We start from the raw sequence: 6743 nt of genomic DNA on the forward strand, positions 1-6743 counted from the left end.
CTGCTGTATTGCTGGTGGCTCCATGTGACTCATGCTGCCTGTGGTTGCTGGAGATCCTGTGCGTAAGAACAACACATTGTGTCCTCCATCTCTTTTACATGCGGACACGTGTATTTGCCTCTTCTGTCTGCCTTTGGTAGACTTTTGTCAAGGGAAACTCAAAAACTATGTAGGAGTTGGAACCATGCAGTGTAATGATGCTGGATCACAATATCGGGGTGGCTTAATTCTCTGAATGAGGGATGAAACAAATCATAAAAGAATTAAAGCTTTTGTAAAAAGAAGAGATTATTGTGTTGCCCAGGCAACATCTTTTTCGAGTATTGGTGCCATGAAATAATTAACTGGAATAGTCTTGAACAGGCAAGTTACTGCTGCGACAACCTTAACTGTCAGAATAGTTCGTTTAATACTTTGAAACACAGCATCAGGGAAGCCACAAATATCACCAAAAGAGGGATAATGAATAGGACAGAGAGTTCAGTCCAGTTCTACCACAAACTTGCGAATCTCTGAATCATGCCACCTTATCTCATGCTAACCGATGCAGTCCCATGCATTAAACAGTACCCAAGGGAGTGAGTTTGTCAGAATCTACATCTCTCTGTCTCATTTCCCACCCACTACAAGATAAGGAAGCACTTTTCTTCTTCCACTTTTCTCTTGTCTGTTCAGTTTGGGGTCTTGAGATACATTTCGTCTGTTAATCCGCAGTTGTACAGCAGGTCATGTGCTCAGAACTTGTGGAAGTTCTGAGCTAAGTTGCAACCTAGAGGCCTACATGACAACAGTAAGGCAAAAGAATAACAGTGTACCCATCAGTCCTGTGATGTCCTGTACACTGACAGTGTGAAAAAAGTCCTGAGAAATACATCAGACAAACAGATATAGATCGGAAATATGGATGTAATCACTCACAAAGAGGCAACAAGGATGCTAATCCCAGACATCCACATCCAGGGCCCATTTGATTGATTTGGACTTCAAAATTTAAATTTTTTTCCTAAGAAAGGAAATCAAAATTTCTACTAACAGAATCCTGAGCTTTTTTAGTGGTGGCTTGCTAAAGTTCAAACACTGGCTCTTGTGCATACAGATCTGCTCTAGGTCAGCTTGGGAGTTTTGATCCTGGGATTCCAGGCACTGTGCAATAGATATCTGCGCCAGTAGAAGATCTAGCAAATGGGTAAAAGGAGAGAAGTCAGAGTACTTCAGAGCTTTGGAAATATCCTAGCAAACTCACGAAAGCATTTGTTTACTATTTTATTAGGTATGTACATAAATGTTTTTTGTAGCTAATAAGCAATTCATCAGCATCTGTGCATTTTACTCTAAGATATAGCATAAGAATAACAGTGATGTGAAGTTGGGATTTGAAATTTATGTGAAACAACACAGTATACTCAAGACTGATAAATCCATCAGTGTTCCTGACAACCCAATGTTCCATGACACAAATGTTTAAGGAAAAAGAAATCTCTAAGACATACGTCACAAAAAAATCATGGAAAATGAAGTAAAGACTGATTTTAGGAGCCATCTGCAATCCATGACTTCAGCTAATGAACATGTGAATATAGTAGTTTACTGAATTTCATAAAGTGCATGTTGAGAAATAGAAGTGTCCTCATGTATATTGCATATTAAATGGGTGGAAAAAGTTTTAATCTGTGTTAGTAATGTTTTGGGTTGTGGGGGTTTTTAAACTAAATTCAGAAATTCAAATGTCTAGAAACCACAGTAGCCATGTGTCTACATTTAACCTGTACCCAGGGCTAAACTGTAACAGTCGCTCTATCACCCAACAACGCCCCACCAGCCAGGGAGGGGAATTGGGAAAAGGCAGAGCAGATCTGTGGGTAGAAGTGAAACAGATTTAATGAAAACACCACCAATACCCACAAAGATATACAGAGTTATACTCAGCCAAGTGAATACCCAGTCATCACAATCAACTGGAGAGCAGTCCTCAGGAGAAGCCAAAGGAGGAATCCCACAGGAGCTCCCCCTCCCCAGCAAACCATCCCCTTTTATAACACCCATGACATTACGGGATGGGCTACCCCTGCAGCTCACTCAGGTCAGCTGCCCTGGCTGACTGGAACTGCTAATGGCCTGCCAGCATGGCTGGGCTGGGATTCTGTCCCAGCCAAACCAGGACAGCCTGTATATCCAGTAAAGTATTATTAATTGCTGTATGTAATCTATCCTGCATGCCAATATTTAGGTTGGATACAGCCCACAAATTATTCTTAAGAAAGCATAAACCTTCAGTCCTTTTTATTTCATAATGTATAACGTTTTTGTTAAATGGTTTTCACATTCCTTGGAAAATTATATATTAGGACTTGTCTGATTCCAACGTCCAGTGAAGTTTGGCAGTTGGTGTCCAAGTATGGCCCTGCTTCCAGGGTTTAGATGGAAGATGTCCATGGAAAATCTTGATATGGTGCAAATTAACTGTGTATAACTCAATACGTGGCGGTGCAATCTGCGTGTGGCGAGGAAACAGCCTAGTGTATCAGCTGCTTGAATCATGATGATTCCTTCAGCAGTGTCTCTCCTCCACAAAATGGGATGTGAATTCTGTGGTCTGGCCTGGCTTATGACCAGGGGTACAGTGGAGCTCTGAGTCTCTGAGCTTCTTATAAGCTCAAGGGAAACTGAGGATGCTTAAAGCTCAGTCAGATAATACAATAGAAAGGATCAAATAAAGGGCTAAGATGGTCTGCGAAAGATAAAGTCCCTCTTTAAACACAACTGGCATTAGCAAGCAGACAGTGACATTACGGTAAGATTTTTGTTCACCGCATTTGAGGGACCTCCAGTCCTCATGGCAGTTACTGGGCTATCAGTTGATGGTATGGATAACCACTGCTATTACAGGTTATGGATGTATTCCCACTGGTTCCTCTGAGAGGTATCAGCGGCTTTAGGTAGCAGTTTCTGATAAGGCACTACATATACAGTCTCAGTAGCAGCTTTGTAATTGCTCGTTTTTTTCTAATAAAGTAACTTTTAAGTGTGTTACACAATGTTTTGCTGTGGGATTGGGGTTCTTTGGCAAACCTTACTGCTCTTTTTTGAAAAGCATCCTTGAAAATGCTCTAATATCTTTGATATACTGAGACATATATTAGGTGGAGGACCAAAGCCTTGCAGGTAAACAGAAGCGAAAAATAGACATTTGAATTCTGGAAATACGATTCACAAAGCTTGCTTTCCTTCTTACTCAGCACGGTGATGACCCGTGACTTCTCGCGAGCTGTGCCACGATTTATCTTTCCTCTGGAGTAATTATAAATTGATCACAGGCAGGAAGAAAAGATGCACGTTTTGGAACACGAGGTGGAAGTGCACCAGAGTTCCTGGTCAGCTTGATTGGGGATTTGTCACTTTTCCAGTTTAAACAAAACAATGAACGATCACCTAGGAGCCAGTCTGTAAGAATCAGAAAATCATGCAGCAGTCTGGCAGAACAAAACTATAATCTATGCAGTCTGTATATTGTCAGCAGAAAAAGAATATCCAGATTTGTGACAGTCGGGAAGAGAAAGTAATTCTATGCAGCTGCTGGAATTAAAATATTAAATAAAAATGTTAAAAAAATCAGCTTCTGAATTTGGTTCACTGATGATGCTTTACAGGCTACAGGCTACTTTACAGGTTGTGGCTCTTGGGTGTGCAGTGTGGCTTTGGGACAGACTGGCCAGAGCAGGTAAAGGGCAGCTCTGCAGAAACATCACACGTGTGGGAAGTGAAAAGAAGTGGAAGTCGATAGCAATTAGTTTAGATTAAGAGTCTGCAACCACAGGAAAGAGAAGAATATGTGGTCAATGGAGTGAAGACAGGTCACAAGGGCTTTTTGTTCAATAAGGCCACGGCTGGTTTTCACACTTTAAACTGCTTTCTCATGTGGCATTAAGTTACTGAAAGAAATCAAGTGAGTCTTAGTACTTTTTCTATGGTGCTGTGTTCCTGTTCAGATTTCAGATTTTAAAGAGCTTATGTAAATGTTTCCCATAAGTACAGTAATTATTTGATCTGACTTTGAAATAGTGCTGAAAAAGCAAGTTTTATGGTCACTGATAAAGGTAATGTAGAGGTAAAAATCCTCACAAGACCCATCACATTTGACATATAATGTGTCCTGTTCTTATAAATGTCTGCAGGGTAGGAAATGACTTGGCTGAAATGCTGTGTCTATTAATAGACAAATGCCATGTATCGATGTATATGAAAATCATCCTCTGAAAAGTCCATTTAAAAAAAATACTGACATTGTAGTAGAGATCAGACCCCTACTTCACCAGCTATGAATAAAATGTTTTCCTTCACAGTCCTGTTTGAGCTGTATATGTTGGTTTGTATTCTGTGGCATCAGCAGTATTCATCTATTTTTCCCTTTCAGTGGAAGCAGTGGAGAGAGAGAGTTGTGTCTTTGCTTCATTGGTGATTTTCTAAAACATTCACATCCTATTATTTAAAATGTAAACTTGTTCTCCCAACATACAGTGGATATCAGAGAAATAATAGTACCTGTTGTTTTAGTTCATTCTCGTATATGCAAGAGAGTTTGACTGGTTTCAGCCATGTGATAAATTAACTTTAAGGCCCTCCATACTGTGGCAATATTTCCATGATAGATTTTATTTACCTTTCCATTTCTGAATTTTGTCTCTTCAGCACAGAAGGAAAACAAAGGCAGATTAAAAAAACCCAAGCAAACAAACAAAAAAGCCACCACAAAACCAAATCACTCACACGCACAAAAAAAAACCACGGCAAAAAACCTCAGGCCTTCAGGGCTTGGCATGAAATTCTTTTTAGGAGTTTTATCAGTTAAAGACATCTCATGCCTCAGAAGTATGATCCCTGCTCGAGTGGGAATTATGATGAAATGCAGGACTAAGAAATCTCTGAAATCTAGGGCTTCTACAAGGATACACAGTGTTCTTCCATGCCTCATTAAGCTTGCCTGAAATGACCCAATCAGCGTTGAAAAAGTTCAGAAAAGATAAACAACTTCAGAATGTTTTTCTTTTTTTTTTTAACTTCAGTCATTGCAGGGTCATAGAGCAGAGCTATAAGAAATGCATGTGGGAACTTAAATTTACAGGGGAATTTATACACGAATGCACAAATACGTAGTGATTTTTTCACACAAGTTATATTTGGAGGCATCTGACAACTGCTTTTTCAAGAAAAACTTATGTGCAATAACTTTTAAAAGCAACACTGCATAAGGTAATTTAAGAAGTCAGATATTTCCAGAGTGAAATGCGGCTAGGGAATTTAAAATCTATGGCATTAAGTTGTTACTCGTGAAAATGTACCTCTATCTCTTTCTTGTAAAATATTTTCAGATTGTTGCCTTGAAACTCGGCCATAAGGGAGTCGCTGTATTCCTATACAGCAAATACTGGGGATGATTTCAATTTTCCATTGTTTCTCCTCTCCAAGGTAGGACTCCCATGAGATCAGGAGGGAAGGAATATATTCAGTTTGAAGCCAGTTCTCTCAGGCCATATTTACAATAATATGCTTGATGATTGGCATTCTTAATGAGACATAAATTGTGAGAGTAAGAAACCTTTGTTTCCAAATGTTGTTCTATGTAACCGTTTCTCTTTTTTCTCCTGTAAAACAATAAAAACAAATTTCGTGCTAAGCTACATCTTAAATTCTGACAGTGCTGAGTCATAACAAAAGTACTGTTTTCCATTACAATTACAGCTGAACTTTTGCTTCTGTATTGATAATTTCTGTACCTACGTCCTAGAGAAAGTGCTTTTTATGCTGCACGCTTGGGCTGGCACAAAGGAGCATCCCACTCCTGAGATCGCTGCCACTGGAGCCTGCCCATCCAGCTTCCAGTTTGTTTTCCTAAATTATGAAAGTGCTGACAGTAGGTTGAATACAAAGCAAAACTGTTTATCTTCCCCTATGGAGTAAGGGGATATTTTCCCTAATTCCACTTGTATCTATTTTCATCTCAGTGATATATTTGCCTGCAAACTTTAGCAGACCTGACAAGTTTAGATAAAATATTTCTGTACTTCATCATGCTAAACCCCTTAGATCCCTTATAATAGGATTTTCACAATATCTCCAATATGGGAAGCAAGAATATTCTTTTACTAGGGTCATAACATGTATTCATCTTCCCTTGAGAGGGAAGTAATTGAAAAAACTACTACTGCCAAAATTTGCATAGTTTAAGGGCTCTCTATTCCTTAATTCTTAATGGGTATCATTTGAGAAGTATCTGTATTGATGACCATGTGACCTCAGTGCGGGAGAAATGACTTTTCTAAGACCATAAGTGCTCTTGATGGTTGTTGGAAGAATATTTCTTGAACTCACTTTGGGAAAAAACAGGGAGTTTCAAGTCTTCTATATCTGTACTAAAAGCACAGTATCTGACGTCACCAAAGTTTCCGTCTTCAAAACCTTAATGTGCAGCAGATGTCAAAAACAGGTGGCTGCTTGTGGTAGCAATGGAAGGAATCACGTTTCTGCATGCTGCCTGTGATGCAATGCGTAACACATGAAGCATTTCTCACATACTTGTAAGAAGCAGACACTACCTCGATGCCTTCCCCTCTTTGACAATGTGTACAAAGGATGAAAGAAAAGAAGCTCAATGGATTTGAGAAGCACCAATCTGCAGAGCAATCAAATGGAAAAAGAAAAACCTGCTCACACATTATCACACCTTGTCTAAGCAATATTTGATAAAT

Source organism: Leptosomus discolor, chromosome 6 (genome assembly GCF_034619465.1).
Source record: "Leptosomus discolor isolate bLepDis1 chromosome 6, bLepDis1.hap2, whole genome shotgun sequence".
Taxonomy (NCBI): domain Eukaryota; kingdom Metazoa; phylum Chordata; class Aves; order Leptosomiformes; family Leptosomidae; genus Leptosomus; species Leptosomus discolor.